The following is a 15,058-nucleotide window of genomic DNA, read 5'->3' as shown; positions in this document are numbered from 1 at the left end:
GTGAAGGGGATATTTCAACATGACACACACCACTACACCTCTGAAAATTTCAGCGAAGTAGAAAGAACCTGAAATTTTGTTGGATTTATTTTCCACCTTCTGGCACCTAAATGTCTTACCAGTAAACCTAGAGAAGTTGCTGCTCCTTGCCTCCTACATCCAATCAGCATATCATCATCAGTAATGGACCAGTGAGATATCTTCTTGAAGGAAAAGGCAATAAAGACCCCTATGAACTAAGTTATGTCATAGGACTGAAGAGTTGATATACTGCTGAAGTAGGACAGTGAAGGTATATCACTAGCCTTGTTGACTGAAAGCAAAATGTTTCTGGTTGTCATTATCGACACAGATAGAGAAAGAAAATCTTTTCAAATCAACAGCTTCATACCAGGTATCTGGGGATGTGCTCATTTGCTCAAGCAATGAATCCACATGTGGTAAAGCATCTGGAATTGGAGTCACCATCTAGTTAAGTCTATGATAGTCCACTGTCATTTTCTAAGATATATCTATCTTCTGCACAGGTCAAATAAGTGAGTTGAATGGGGATGTGGTGAGAATCACCACCCCTGCATCCTTTAAGCCCTTAATGGTGGCACTAACCTCTGTAATCTTGCCAAGAACATGGTATTCCTTCTGGTTTACTATTTCCCTGGATAAAGGAAGTTCTAGCAGCTTCCAGTTAGCTTTTTGTACCACAATAACCATTACTCTACAGATCAAAACACCAATGTGGGGATTCTGCCAGCTGTTGAGTAATCTATTCCAATTATGCATTCTGGAACTGAAGAAATAGCCAAAGCATGTTTCAGGGACCCACTGTGCCCGCTATGAGATGGACTTGCACTAAAACTCCATTGCTCATCTGACCTCCATTAAGTATCTACTCCGACTGGTATGCCCCAGTCATATAGGTCTTTTGAAATTAGTGTCAGTTCAGAGCCAGTGTCCAGTAAGCCCTGAAAGGTCTGATTATTCCTTTTTACCCAACTAACAATCGCCCTAGATAACAGTTACCGTAGACCATAGATTCCTTTGGAGAAGACTGGAAGAAAGAATAACAGTATAGGTTTAGGGGGTGCCACCCCTTCATTCAAAGGTTTCTGGATCTGTAAACTGGCCCAAGTCTGGGAATTGTCTGTGGGACTGTGATTGTTTTTATGATTCAGTTAGACTTCTGTTCACTTGATCTAAAACTTGTCTGCTTATACAGATCAGATAAGTGTTTTAATAGACTATGCAGATCAAGTAAGAATCTAGCAGCCTTCCTATTCATTTCACTTCTGGGAACACCATGACCAACTAGCCAACACTAAGTCTGTACATGTCGGACCATTCTGATTGCTACTTTTACTCTTCTGTCCAAACCCACCTTGTTTTTGGTGGTTGAGTGCTACCACGTGGCCCCTACCAACACAGGATCCAATTACTCTGATTGCATTTAGATTTCCCAATTCAGTAACCATAGCTCCCACTGTAAAGTCTGTCCTACCTACACAGAAGACTGATCAGAGAGCTCTCCAAGGATGCTGGTGCTCCTCTCACAAATTTATTTCTCATTTGGTGAAACGTATGCCTTCTGTATCCTCCTAGTGTATGTGAGTAGGTCTTAAATGACAAATCCATTCTAACATTCTAATATTCCTAGGCCTTTGAATCCCTTCCCCTATATCAAACTGGGGCAGATTGGCATTACCAGTAGGCTCACCGTGGGCCACCTTTTAGTCCATGTTTCAGCCAACCATCCAAATAAACTATTAGAACCCCTTTGTAACTGCGGAGTTACAATATTAAATGTAAAATCCCTGCTTAATGAGCTAACAACAATAAATTTAATCTGATCCAATTTATGTTTCTTCCACCGTTACTCCACACCTTTAGTATCCATTCCCACACATGCACATGTTCCCTGGATTTCTGCTTGTATAAATTAGAAAACTCAAGTAATTATTTTGTAGTGTAGCACATCTCTTCATGGGTCACACTTTGTTCTTCACTGTGAGGGTCCTGCTAGAACTGAATCTAGTTATAGGTCTAGAAACAAAAAGAGGTAGTGGAGGTGGGTCCTGAGCCTAGTCAACATTCTCTTACATGGCAAGTGCCTCAGGGGAAGCCATTAGAGTTTCCTCAGACAATGCAGAGTGAATCCCCCCAGACGGGGGTAGGGAAGTCACTTCCACTTGGGGTGGGGTGACCTCTTCCACTGGAAAAGACGACTCATCAGAATTTAAGAGCTCAATGTAACTAGCTTCATCAGGGTGTTCCTACACATGCACATCCCAACTTACAGGATCTCCTTCTTTCTTAATTAATGCCCTCACTTAAATAGTAGATACCCGATGAGGCTGGGAGTTCAACTTGCATTGTAATACAATCAGCTGCAGGATCAGATTCTGCATTTGACTTTTAGCGATCTCAGCCCTTTAGCTACAAGAATTATGGCTCTCCTTCAGGGCATATATTGAAGCTTTCAGATCATGTACATGTGCTTGAGCTGGAAATTCAAATCACTGAGCTCATCCTTTTCTTTTACCACTTTGTTCAGGGACATTAGGAGCAACCAGCCAACCTCATTATGTTTGTTAGTTTTCCAAAAATGTATGAGAACATCATCCAGCATTTTGATTCTTAGGAGTGGTTGCTTAGTAAGAGTATTTATATAAAACAAGGAATTGGGCCATATAACCCAGAGACCCAGTGGTATAGTTCCAGATGAAGTCCAAAGGCCTGAGAAGCAAGAGAGCTGATGGTGTCAGTTCCAACCCAAGTACATGAAAAGACGCTGTCACAGCTCTCAAATAGTGAGGCAGAAAAGCAAATTCTCCTTTACCTTTTGTTCTATTCAAATCCCCATTGGTCTGACTGAGACTCACCTACGTTGGGGAAAACTAGCTGCTTTAGTCAATCTACCAATTCAAATATTAATTTCATCCAGAGATATCCAGAAACAGCAACACTCAGAATAATGTTCGACCAAAATTCTGGGCACTTCGTGATGCAGTCAATTTGACATATAAGATGAACCATCTCAGTGATTCTCCTCCATCCACACATAAGCTCTTAAATTAATCCATGGATACATCTGTCCTTCCTCCTCTGGGACCTGCTTGGCACACTTCTCTACCCTCTATCTTCACTTTAGCATCTCAGTCAGCCCTGTCTTCTAGGACATTTCCTCCTCTGTCTTCAGTCTTTGTCTTTGGTCACTCTCCTATTTTATAGTTGCTTTCCTACCTTTTGGATTCTTAAGGTTTCTAATATTAGAAATCAAATACATTTTGCTAAAGTATCAGATGACTGTATATAGAAACACTACTTATGACACATAAGCCCACATGCAACATGCTTTTTAGAGCTACAAAACTGTGATAAGACATATGGTATGATTGATAATACTCTGGGAGGTATATGCAAGAGACATACATCAGAATTTAATTAGATTTTTTATTGCAAAGGGCAAGATCGATAGGAAAAAAGAAAAAAGAAGAAATTTAAAACATTTAAATTATAATTTTAAAAAGCTGTTAAAAGATTTCTGTAAGGTGAGTTGAACTTTAAAAGCAAAGAATATGAGAGATGCCACATGAAATAGTAAAAAGTTGTCACCAAGTAGTCTCCTTACTGTTGTTTTAAATTATCACATCTACTAAAATAATTGGTGGTGTGGGGGGTGAAATTTATATTAACAAGTCTGGAATTTGTGTGCGTAAGTTGAAGACTTAAAATTAAAGACCCCATGTCAACATTATACAGTGTTATGTTCAGTATAATTAAAGTTGTAAAGAATAATTATACCATGGCCCGAGATAGGGTTGTGAATAAGATTATAAATGTGTAATGAGGAGAAAATACAACTATTCAGTAACACAAAAAGTGTTCAATATCAACTATTCAGCTTGAACTCCCTGAAAAGATCCTATTGTGCTCTTGATTTCTTACTTCATCAAATTAATTCTAGAAACTCCACACTAAATATAAGGATCTCGGAATCTTTGCCAACAGAACATGCTGGCAAAACCAGCAGAGATTTTTATTGTTATCGAGCCTTTATGATACTAAAATTATTATGTTGAGCAATACAGAGATGGTTAGACTAAAGAGTAGAGGCTGACTTGAAATTAAGCAACTGTCCATGATTTACATTTTGTTCAGTGGTAACTTATAGCAATTATTCGGTGACTCTCTCTCATAAATATCTGCCTCTCTACGATGTGTTATACTTTTCTTCTACGCTACATTGACACTGTGAATAAGTTAGAGCCAATGGAAACCCTTACTTCTTTTGACCCCTACTAAGAGTATCTAATTGGATTTTTCCCTTTATTTCATTTTCATAATGTGTTAGGCTTCCAGTTCTCACTTGCTCAGCGTGAGCATTTCTATGTTTCTAATCTTGCCTTGAAGAGACAATGGATCATTAGTTAATGGCTGTAGTTGACTGTGATATTCACTCTACAGCAACATAAGGTAATGAGGCCAGCACCTAAAAACAGAAAATTAAAAATAATATACCTTTAATAAATGTATAGTACAAAACACTAAACAGGATGAAGCTGTGTGGGTCTAAGGAGCAAAAAAACCCATGAAATCGCCTTGTTGGCATGAATAGTCAAAGGGAAGTTGAGATATGAACACAAACTGGATCAAATCATTTTCAGAATTGAGGATTCCAAGGAAACATTAAAAGGACAAATGCATTAAAAAAATATGCCCTTAAAATTAAATTCATGTTTAAAAGACAAATGAGGAAACAAAAATGTCTAAATTTTGTTATTTTTTAAAGGTTAAAGTTCTTGAACTTTCTATTTGGATGCTTATAATTTGAAATAAGTGGGTGGAAACGGTTTACTTTAAAACCTCCTTCCGCACACACAAGCACACCATTCAGTAAGGGGAGCAGATGAAACAATTGTGCTGCAGCTTTATGTCCACGCGACTCGTGCTATTCGGGGATATGAACCATCTTTGCTTTTTAAACACCAGGGAATCTTGTTCATCTTCATGTTATTCGATTTTGTGAGACTTGTTTTTCATTTTCCTTCTGTTTTTTATTTACTTCCTTTACTCAGTATCAGAAAGTAAATTATGCACATTTGTAAGTCCTTATTGCCATGTATAATTTTGAGATTTTATCTCAAATCTGGAAGCTGTAGCTCTCCTGCAGCCTTCTTGTTTTTGTTTTTGTTTTTTTTTAAATTCTCACTTTGCATCCTAAGCCACTTCTCATCGTTTTAATTCTCAGCTGCTCACATTCACACATAAATTGCTTTTCAGGTACCAGGGTATCTGCAACTTGGCACCTACAGTGAGCCGGTATATACAATATGAAAATTGAAGAAAACCCAGCATAGCTTATGCACACTCATTACTGAAACGTATTTGCATGCTTTGCCATATTGTGAAAGATAGAATTTATTCCTAGAACACAGTTTATATACCTACCGGCTTGCTGCAAGGAGGGTCGGTGGTAGAAACAAGGGACGAAGGAATTTAAATGTCAGATATGGAGAAGAATCTAAAGATGGTAACCCAAATTTCATCATATTATAGGTGAAGAAATAGACCTTCTGAATTCTTAAGTATGGACATTGCCAATGAGAAGTTTCCTTTTGAATACAGGTGAATTCATTTGAACTACCAGCATAAACTGTAATAGAACAGATAGATGATGACAGAATAATTGATAGATACTCGGCACATAAATATTGAACTTATTCTGTCTCAGTTTTGGAGGAGGCATAAATACAATTAATATTAAATATGAAACTATCGATATTGAGTAGCCTAGCTTTCTTCAAGATGAAGACTAGCCCAAAATTGATTACTGACCCTCATCCACATGGTGGGTGAAGGAAAAGAAAAGAAAAAGAAGGTTCAAAAAAAAAGAGAAGCTGTTCTTCCAGCATTTCTTTGGAGATGGCTGCATTGTGAGGACCTACCCTCCAGTGGTACAAAGTGGGGAGAGTAGAACTTCACTCAGTGAAGAGAAAGAAAGAGCTTGTTCTAGCTCTGCTGGGAAAAAGGGACCCAATAGACTTGTCTGCCTCCTGCCTGGGAAATCTAGAGAGAGAGGGAACAAGATAAATGGAGTGGCTGGTTGATTTGGCAGGCAGGCGGAGAAGAAATGCTGCTGTCGGAAACGGCATATACTCCTAGAGTATGTAAAACTCCAGTGGCTAGCCCTCATCAATCAGAGTACGTTTCAGACATCTGGCAGGCCCTGGAAGCATACAGCTGGTTCGTGACAGTATAAGGTGACAAATACCTGTCACCCTTAACTCCCTTCTCCCCAAACGGCTTCAACTCTGCTCTGGCCATAAGCTTCAGTTACGTGGATGAGAAGGTGTGAAAGAACAGGGGAAGAACAACACCCTTCTTTCCTTCTGCAGGAGGCTAGCAAGGGGCATGTCCCACAAGAGACAGGAGGGATCTCATTTTCAGCCAGGTGTGAGTTTTGATTACACGACAACTAGAAGTGTGTACATCTGAATAGAAAATGTGTAGTTTTTTAACCCAACTATGAGATCTTTTATTATGATGGTAAGCCAAAAAGCAGGGACTGCCTGAGTTTTTAACCAGGACTAAAGGAAGAACTTTATCACAAAACACATTTTTAAAAGACAACAGGAGAGAAAAATAAAGATGTTTATTGGCTATATCCACAAGTCCAGGCTGCCCAATGCAACATTACAGTGCACAACCCATTTGTGCTTTCAACAACAAAAATGTAGAAATATGTACATTTGGAGGACATAAAATTCACAAGAGTCCATTAGACTCAAGTGCACAATGAAAGAACTATCGTTTTATTGCTCAAATCTTATCTCTAACTCAGCCTTCGCTCTCCAAATTGTGGACAGCACATTCTTGTCAATTTAATGCACTTCCTCCCTCCAACTGAGTATTGTTTCAGGCAATTCAGAATATGTAATTTAGGCTTTTAAAGGTAAACAGTCATTTCACAATCCTTTCTGCTTTGTGTGCCTTTTTTTCCTTGGGCTGATTTCAGTTCCTAGGAATTGAGGAGTGGGTTCGTTTGTTCGGGCTGGTTTTCGATAAAATGTAGCTCACCTCTTCTTATCTTTGGGTGTGTACTTCTCACCCCTCTGCACCTGCTGCTGAAGTATCTACATGAATTGATGTCCTCTCCAGAGACCAGCTCTAAATACCTGCTCTCTCTAGAGTTGCAAGTCCCCTTCAGGACTGCGTGTGCACAGATCCAACTCCCAGCCAAGCTCCACACCCTGCTGTGTGAGACAGAAATCCTCTCCATGCCAGGGCCACATGGAGTGGGGATTTGCAAAAACAGGTCTCTCGGGCCTCCTGCCTAGCTGCTAGTGATCCTACAACGAAGCCAAGTGTGGGGTGAAGAGATGTCCATGGTTTTCTTCTTCTCCAGTTCTAGACAGAAGACTGGACACAGGTCTCAAAGCTATCCAGGGACTCCTTGGACCCCACTTGAGGTTTCATTTTCAGAATGGGACAAAATAAACAGTGTTCTTCTTGGGTAGTCACAGTAAGGACATTCCACATGTCATTCAACTACATTTCTATTTCTAATCAAATACAGATATAAGATACATGGCAGTAATTTCGGAAGGAAAGACACCACGAAATTATCCTATTTTCAAGTAACAAAATAATCAAAACTCACATAAATCATACAATATTTGAATATGTGTTAATGGATATAATTTATGTTATCAAGGATTTTAAACTCTGCTGTAGAAAGTTATACATGTGTATAAATGCATCCACAAATACACATATAGTATTACTTTAGGAAAATATATCTTTAATGTCTTGCCAAATCGTTGTTTTTTCGACATGTAGGTAGGAAGTGATTAATGTTATACATATATACATATTTGTATACATATGTATATATGCATATTCATATTCATTTTATATGACGGCAACCAATAAACATTAAATTCAATAAAACTAAAACTCCACCACTGAGATGTAAACAAAATATTATAGTAAATGCAGGAAAAAAACGCAACCACAAAATTGAGATTTCAATGAGAGGCAAATGATTTTTTGGTTTGCAAACAACATAAAACATTAAGCCATAAATAAATCAACATAAATATTAACTTTTGTTTAATTGTGGACGTGTGTATGCACTACATATGTATGTGTCAGTTTTATATATGTCTATAAAATTACGGCATATTTCACGTGCAAGCATGGTCAACCATATTACAGTGAATGTTCCTCTATCCTTAACGTATCTCTGTTACCAGGTCCCTCACTTTCCCCAACTGTCTATCTTCTCAATAGCCCACAGTTGACTATCTTCTTTTTTTCTAGTCCTGTGGAATATCTAGCTTCTTTGGCCTAGTTTTTTATTCAAACTCAAAAGCAAGGATGTGAGTACACTGATCCAATGAGGGTACTTTGCATGGATGTCTTGGAGATGGGAGAAGAAGTCTTGGAGATGGAGAAAACATGACCAGCAACAGCTCTGTGATCCATTTTCTCAATGTAAGGGGAAGAAAGAAGGAAGGTACTCTGGTCAAATCTCATTGTAGACATGCTAACAGAAGACTTCTTGGCAAACACACTAATGATATTTACTATCAGAGACTCTTTACCTATGAAAGGTAAGTTTTAGCAGGATGCACCTAGTTACTCTAGGATTGCTTAAAGTAAGCAAATGTAGAATATGAGGATTTAGAGGACAGAGTTCCCTGGAAAGAGTCAAGCTATGTCATATGTTAAAAAAAAAAAAAAGTCAGTCTGTGTTACACGATATATGATGTGAAACTATGTAACCATCTAAGTACAAAATGAAGATGTTTCAGGAGTAAAACAACTACATTTGATGTATGTAATCCAGCCACATATAACACTTAGAAACCTAATACGTTTATCTGAATAGAGAATGTCCTACTGTGGCAATAAAAGACCCACCGAAGAGTACTCGTGGTCTCCAACCTTCCTTTCTTTCACATGTGTCTGGCAGTTATGATTAGAGAAATGATTCGTGAAGTGTGGTACTGAGTAGGATAACTGGTTCATATGAGTCTGACCTGACAATTTGATTCTTTCTGTTTTCTCAGGTATGTAACTCACTTTCACTTCCCAAATATAGAAGCTAATCTCTGTGCAGATAGCATGTTAAAAAAAAAAGTCATTATAGCGTTGATTTAGATAAGCTGTGATTACTTCTACAGAATAAAGAACTTATAATGTTTTGCAAAAGTTGAAAAGGAATGGATTTTGCTGAGCACCTACTATAAAGCAATCATACTACTCAGCAATTATTGCATTTTGGGTTTTCCCCCAGATTTTATTTCAAGAAATTTCAAACCTACTGAAAGTTAATAGAATACAGTGAACCCACATGTATCCTTCACCTAGATTCACATTTTGCCATGTCTGTTTTGTTTCTCTGTGTAAATATATAATTTATTTTGCTCATCTATTTAAAAGTAAAATTTGCAGATTTTATGATGATTTATCCCTAAGTAATTCAGGGTGTATTTCCTAAAGTCATTGTTTTATGTATCCCCACTATGATTATGATACCCAAAGAAATGAACATCCACTTAATTATATCACCTAACAGAGTTTTTATTGAGATGTTCCCAAATTTCCCAATAATATCTTTATAACCGTTCTTAGTTTCTAATAGTGAATTTTTGAAATTCTCTCACTTAGAGGCAACACAGATACCTAATTCAAACTAAAGTATAAAAAAGAAATGTATTGCTCACATAACTAAGTGTAGATTTTAAGCACAGTGTGATCTAGGTGTTTAATACTACCATCAAGCCCCCCCCCCCCGACTCCTTTTATGTTTCCATTTTAGTCTCTTCTCTGTTGATGTCATTTTCAGATGGGATTTCTGTATGTTGAACAAATACAGCTTAAATCATTCTTACAGTTTAGAGTTGAAAAGAAAAGAATGCTTCTCATCTAAGAATTCCAGCAATCACCTCAAGGATTTATTTTTAATGACCAGCTCTACCTTTGGGTCATAAGTCCATTCTGAAATGATCATGTTGTTCAGGCCTGAGGCACAGGCTCCTACTTTGAGTCAAAGGTAAAGTTAACTCAGCATAGGGCGTGGGACCTAGAAGGAAAAGAGTGGTTGTCCAAAAGACAAAAACATTCAGATCAATTTAAAAACAATGGGAGGTATCAACACAGCCTTGAGCTGAGAATTTAAAGAGGAGCAAATGTTCCAAGCCATCATGCTCACACTGTGTAGTAGGGGAGAGGGACAAATAAACAAAAGCACACAATAGTGCGCCCCAAGTGCAGTAAGAAAGATACCATGCAAAGGAGTCACAGCACAAAAATAGTCACTTAGATGCTTCTTTTCAGTCCAGAATATCTACCTTCCTGTGCAAAATACTTCTTTCTGCTCTTCCTTCACACAAAATATAACTACATAATTACCACTTATTTCGGCTTGGGAATTATTTTTTATAGTAAGTGGCTGAAAGCCTCCAGAATAGCCTGTCTCAGGGTTAAAGGGTAAAAAGTCTTTTACTTCAGTTTTACTTTTGAACACCTATTATTTCCAGCCATTCTACTAAGCATTGGAATGAAACATGGCCCTTGCTTTCAAGAAGCTTAAAGTTCAGTAAGGCTGCGAAAGAAAATTGCCTCAGTTGTGATGCGTTTCCTCATTTATGGGTCGAAGAGCTTAGTCTTCTACTTGACTTCACCTATTTCTCATTTCCTGTCAATGCCCTGCATGTTCTTCGCATCTATTTTCCTCTGATTTTCGCGTCGTGTGTAACTTCTTGGCTCTGGGCTGTCTACCTAAATTCTGTCCTGGTCACTCTCCTGACCCCAATTCTTCGTGTATGTACACTGCTTTGCTTTCCCCAACCGCTGTTTCTGACTCCCGGGCATGAACATCTTGGTGTGATAATGCTTATAGAAGCTCGAAGCAGGACTAATAAATGTCTTATTTACACCTTTGCAGCAATAACAACAAATCAAAACGTCATATTATAATGTTCCTCAATACTAACCGTAACGTTTCAGCCATGTTAGCCAACTGATTCTAAATATAACTGTTTTTCTGCCTATATTTGGCTGATAAACCCATTATTTCACAAATCATTTTAAAGTTTTTATTGCTAGAAGTAACATTGTTTTGCACATTTTCACATATATGTCAATGTCCAACTCTATCGGTTTTTTTTGGAGTAAATTATCAAAATAAAATTCATAAAATGGGGTAGAAGTGGGATGAAATTAATAATGTTAAAGGTTGTTCTACTGATATTGGCAAATTGCTCTCCCAAAATGTAGGCTAATTTTCATTCTCACCAGTGGTATTTGAAAATGTCCTGTGTCTGATCTCTCATTATTTTGTTATCATTTGTTTCAATCCTTTAAAAAGTTGAAAGACAAAAGATACAGTACCTAGTTTTAATTTACAATTATTCGATTAACCATGATAGTGAACATTTATAGACATATTGAATAAATATTTGGATTTTACCCTATATTTAATGTTTGTTGTTAGTTTTGTCCTAAGCATATATTAGGATGTCAGTGCTAATTTTACCAATTTATGTCCGCACCGAGTAACATATAAATACTATCTCTCTACTCCTAACTCCTGTCTAACTAACTAATCTATCTAACATAAATATGATAAATACTTCTCCATTTTACTTTGTTGGCTTTTAAATATATCCTTTTGGTTAATTTCTTGGTTTAAACAAACATATAAATCTACTGATGGTTCTAATTCATCTTCATGTCATGCCATGCTACTCATAAGAAGAATACTGATATTTTTGTATCAAATAAAAATATATGCACATATATGTACATGTATGTGCAAATACTTCAGCAAATAAGGGAAATAATTTTGGTGTATGCTATGCATTGGTTGGTTTTCCCATAACTATAGCTAATGACAGGCATAGACAAGAACAAGAAATCAATGTTTCAGGACGGTAGAAGCAAATTACCTCCCCTTTTAATCTAATACTAAATACTCTTATTTGTATTTTGGGCAAGAACGAAGGACAAGAATCTTTATTTAATGTGGAGACACATCATTTTGAAAAAAAAAATCACTCATTAGAATGTGAAGTTATGATTGGGTTCATGTCTCTTTCATAAGCCTTTTTAATTACCTTCATTGTGTCTTTAGTCATCAACACCTCTCTCACCACAATTGCCCCCTAATAATTTTAAATCTGACAGTATTATCTGTTAGTGACATGTTAACACTGATTAGATGGATAACCCCCAGTTCAGCCATGAAGTCCCTTAAACAGAGTTATCAAACAGTAGGGGACCGGGAGGGCTTGGCAAACTATCTTGTGACTTCTTTTTTTTTTTTAAAGATTTTATTTATTTATTTGACAGAGATAGAGACAGCCAGCGAGAGAGGGAACACAGCAGGGGGAGTGGGAGAGGAAGAAGCAGGCTCATAGCGGAGGAGCCTGATGTGGGGCTCGATCCCGTAATGCCGGGATCACACCCTGAGCCGAAGGCAGACGCTTAACTGCTGTGCCACCCAGGCGCCCGTATCTTGTGACTTCTAACACCTAACTCAGTGGTTTCCCATGATCGGTTTAGGCCTAGTTGGATAGATAGGTAATGTATGATTAATGAGGTTGGTAACCAAAAGGCACTTCTTTTCCTTAAAACTGAAGAACACTCTCCTTGTATTCCTGAATTGTTGTTGGTCTTAGATCTGTCATCTTCTATTCAATTTAGCTTTGTGGCAGGTAGACCCCTATAAATTTGATTTTCATACTTTGTACTGTCCATCACTGCTTGCTGTGAGTGCTAAAAGGGAAAGGAGACCAAGTGTGAAAAGAGAATCCCAGTAAATCTCAAACTTTACTAGATAAGAAGGAAAATGAGGTAACTAACTTTATTTGGGGGAAAACTAATGATGGAAGAGAGCATACAAGGGTACCCAGGTTTCTGAGGTGAAGCTCTAAACCAGGGGGTAGAAGTTGTAGAAAGAGGAGGGCAAGGATTCTGTGGGGTAGCTGAGCCCTGCAAAGGTAAAGACTATGAAGTGAGTAGTGGAGAATCTGAAGTGTGGAGAATCTTCTCTTAAGTACATGGTCTCAATGACTGAAAAGCTCAGTCATGGTATTTCAGATTTTTCTCTGGGCCAGATTGACATATTATCCTCATGGTACATTATAGAATTGGAAGATACCTAGAGCTGTAATCATCCATTTGCAAGTAAAAAAAAAACAAAACCATTTTTCATACATAAATACAGGCTTTGGTGTAGTGCCACAGAGCAATTTCTCAAGCAGCCTTCACAGAACAGCAGCCTTTGAAAATCCATCCAGTAATAACTAATGTCTTTAGAAAACCAAATTTGCATCAAAGGAGACATTTGTTTACTATAAACTCTCCTCATGATACACTCTTAGCTGTCACCATCTTTGTTGTCAAAGATTCTTTGAAGTGCCAATTGTTAACAGCCAGAAGCTTTCAGGCTTTGGAAATTTGCTATAGTGTTTCTTATCAACTGTGTTCCTTCTGAAAGATCAAAGGACCTATTCACATAGAGAGCAAATATATTGTAGATGTTAAGAAATTTATTTAGCTTGTAACTGGTTTATTCCACAACTAATATCTTATAATAAGAAAAGCTATAAAATTATTTATGTAAATACCAGAGTGCGGATGAAAAACTGGCAACTATATTAAGGGGACAAATTTCAAGTGTTCTTGTCTTTTGAAGAAAAACGAAACATAAATGGAACACATAGACAAGGCTATCAGAGACAAGAAATTGAGCTTAACTTTGATTTGGAGTGGAATTTTAAAATTGTAAAAATAGTACGCATTTAAAAAACACAAAGTAGAACTCGAAATTACTTTCACTCATTAAAATGCAATCAAGATTTTGTTGGCTTTTATTGGAATGTCACTCAGGATATGTCACCTCTAAAACTATATAAGATCACTAAATGGGTTTTTGCACAGATTTTAGGTACAAGCGCAAGTTCATTTTCAAACACAGATTTTGGCTTCACAGTACTGACAGGAAATGTGGCTTTCATGGTTTCCTGTAGGTTGTTCAAGCTGTAAACTGTTCCAGGAGTTACCATATGTGTTGGCATCTCTCTCTAATCCAGTTTTGAAGGACAAATTAAATCTAATGTAGAACCTCTGAATACAATACAATACGATACAATACAGTACAATACAATACTATACAATACAGTACAATACAATACTATACAATACAATGCAACACAATACAATAAATTCAACATAGCTTATTGTACCCTCCAAAGCCAGGGAGAGAAGCAGAGAGTCTTAAATTCTTGTTTTCCTGGATTAATAACAGTGAATTGTGGAAATACACAAGATGGAAAAAAGAGTAAATATCATCATTCAATAATAGAGCAGCAGCTCCAATTTCAACCACGCTTTGTTTTCTTAAACGCTGCACCCTTCTACCTGTGTATTTGACAGTAGTTAATATGAACCTTACTTTTTCCTACATCGATGATCATATATCCCTAGGTGGAAGCCCTAGATCAAGGAATACGAAACATGCTCAATTTTTATGCTCTATGGAATTTAAGAAAATATTTTTTTTCTAAAACAATTTCTAAATTCCTGAAGAAGTTCCGGAGTAATGAAGTTTAAAATCCATATTATATAACAACCATGGAACCATGTTAAACACCAGAATAAGGTCTAAATATGAATCAGCAAGACATTATTTGGCAGTCAAATATGGCTGGGATACTGACCTATACTATTTAACAGCCGCCTCCCTGCAATTCTCCTTAAATAAACAATGCTACTGTGTTGGTAATCTAAGGAAGGCAGATTAAAAGGCAGAGTGAGTCATTAATTAAGCTGAAAGGAATGTAAAGCACAAGGGAACCACCAAGACACTCTAATAGCTAATCAACTGTTAAATTCTCAATTTCTGTGTGATGAAAAGTGCTATGCTTGCCCCTCCCTTTCTCCTTGCTCTACTTCTTTGACTTTGACTCACTGCTTCTCCACATCCTTGGCTAAGAAAACAAAAGAATAAAATCAGAATTTTCAAATTGAGTCACCGTAAAAAGTTTTC

This window comes from Ursus maritimus, unplaced genomic scaffold (genome assembly GCF_017311325.1).
Source record: "Ursus maritimus isolate PB19 unplaced genomic scaffold, ASM1731132v1 scaffold_10, whole genome shotgun sequence".
NCBI classification, from domain to species: Eukaryota; Metazoa; Chordata; class Mammalia; order Carnivora; family Ursidae; genus Ursus; species Ursus maritimus.
Note: the sequence above shows the minus strand (reverse complement) of the source record.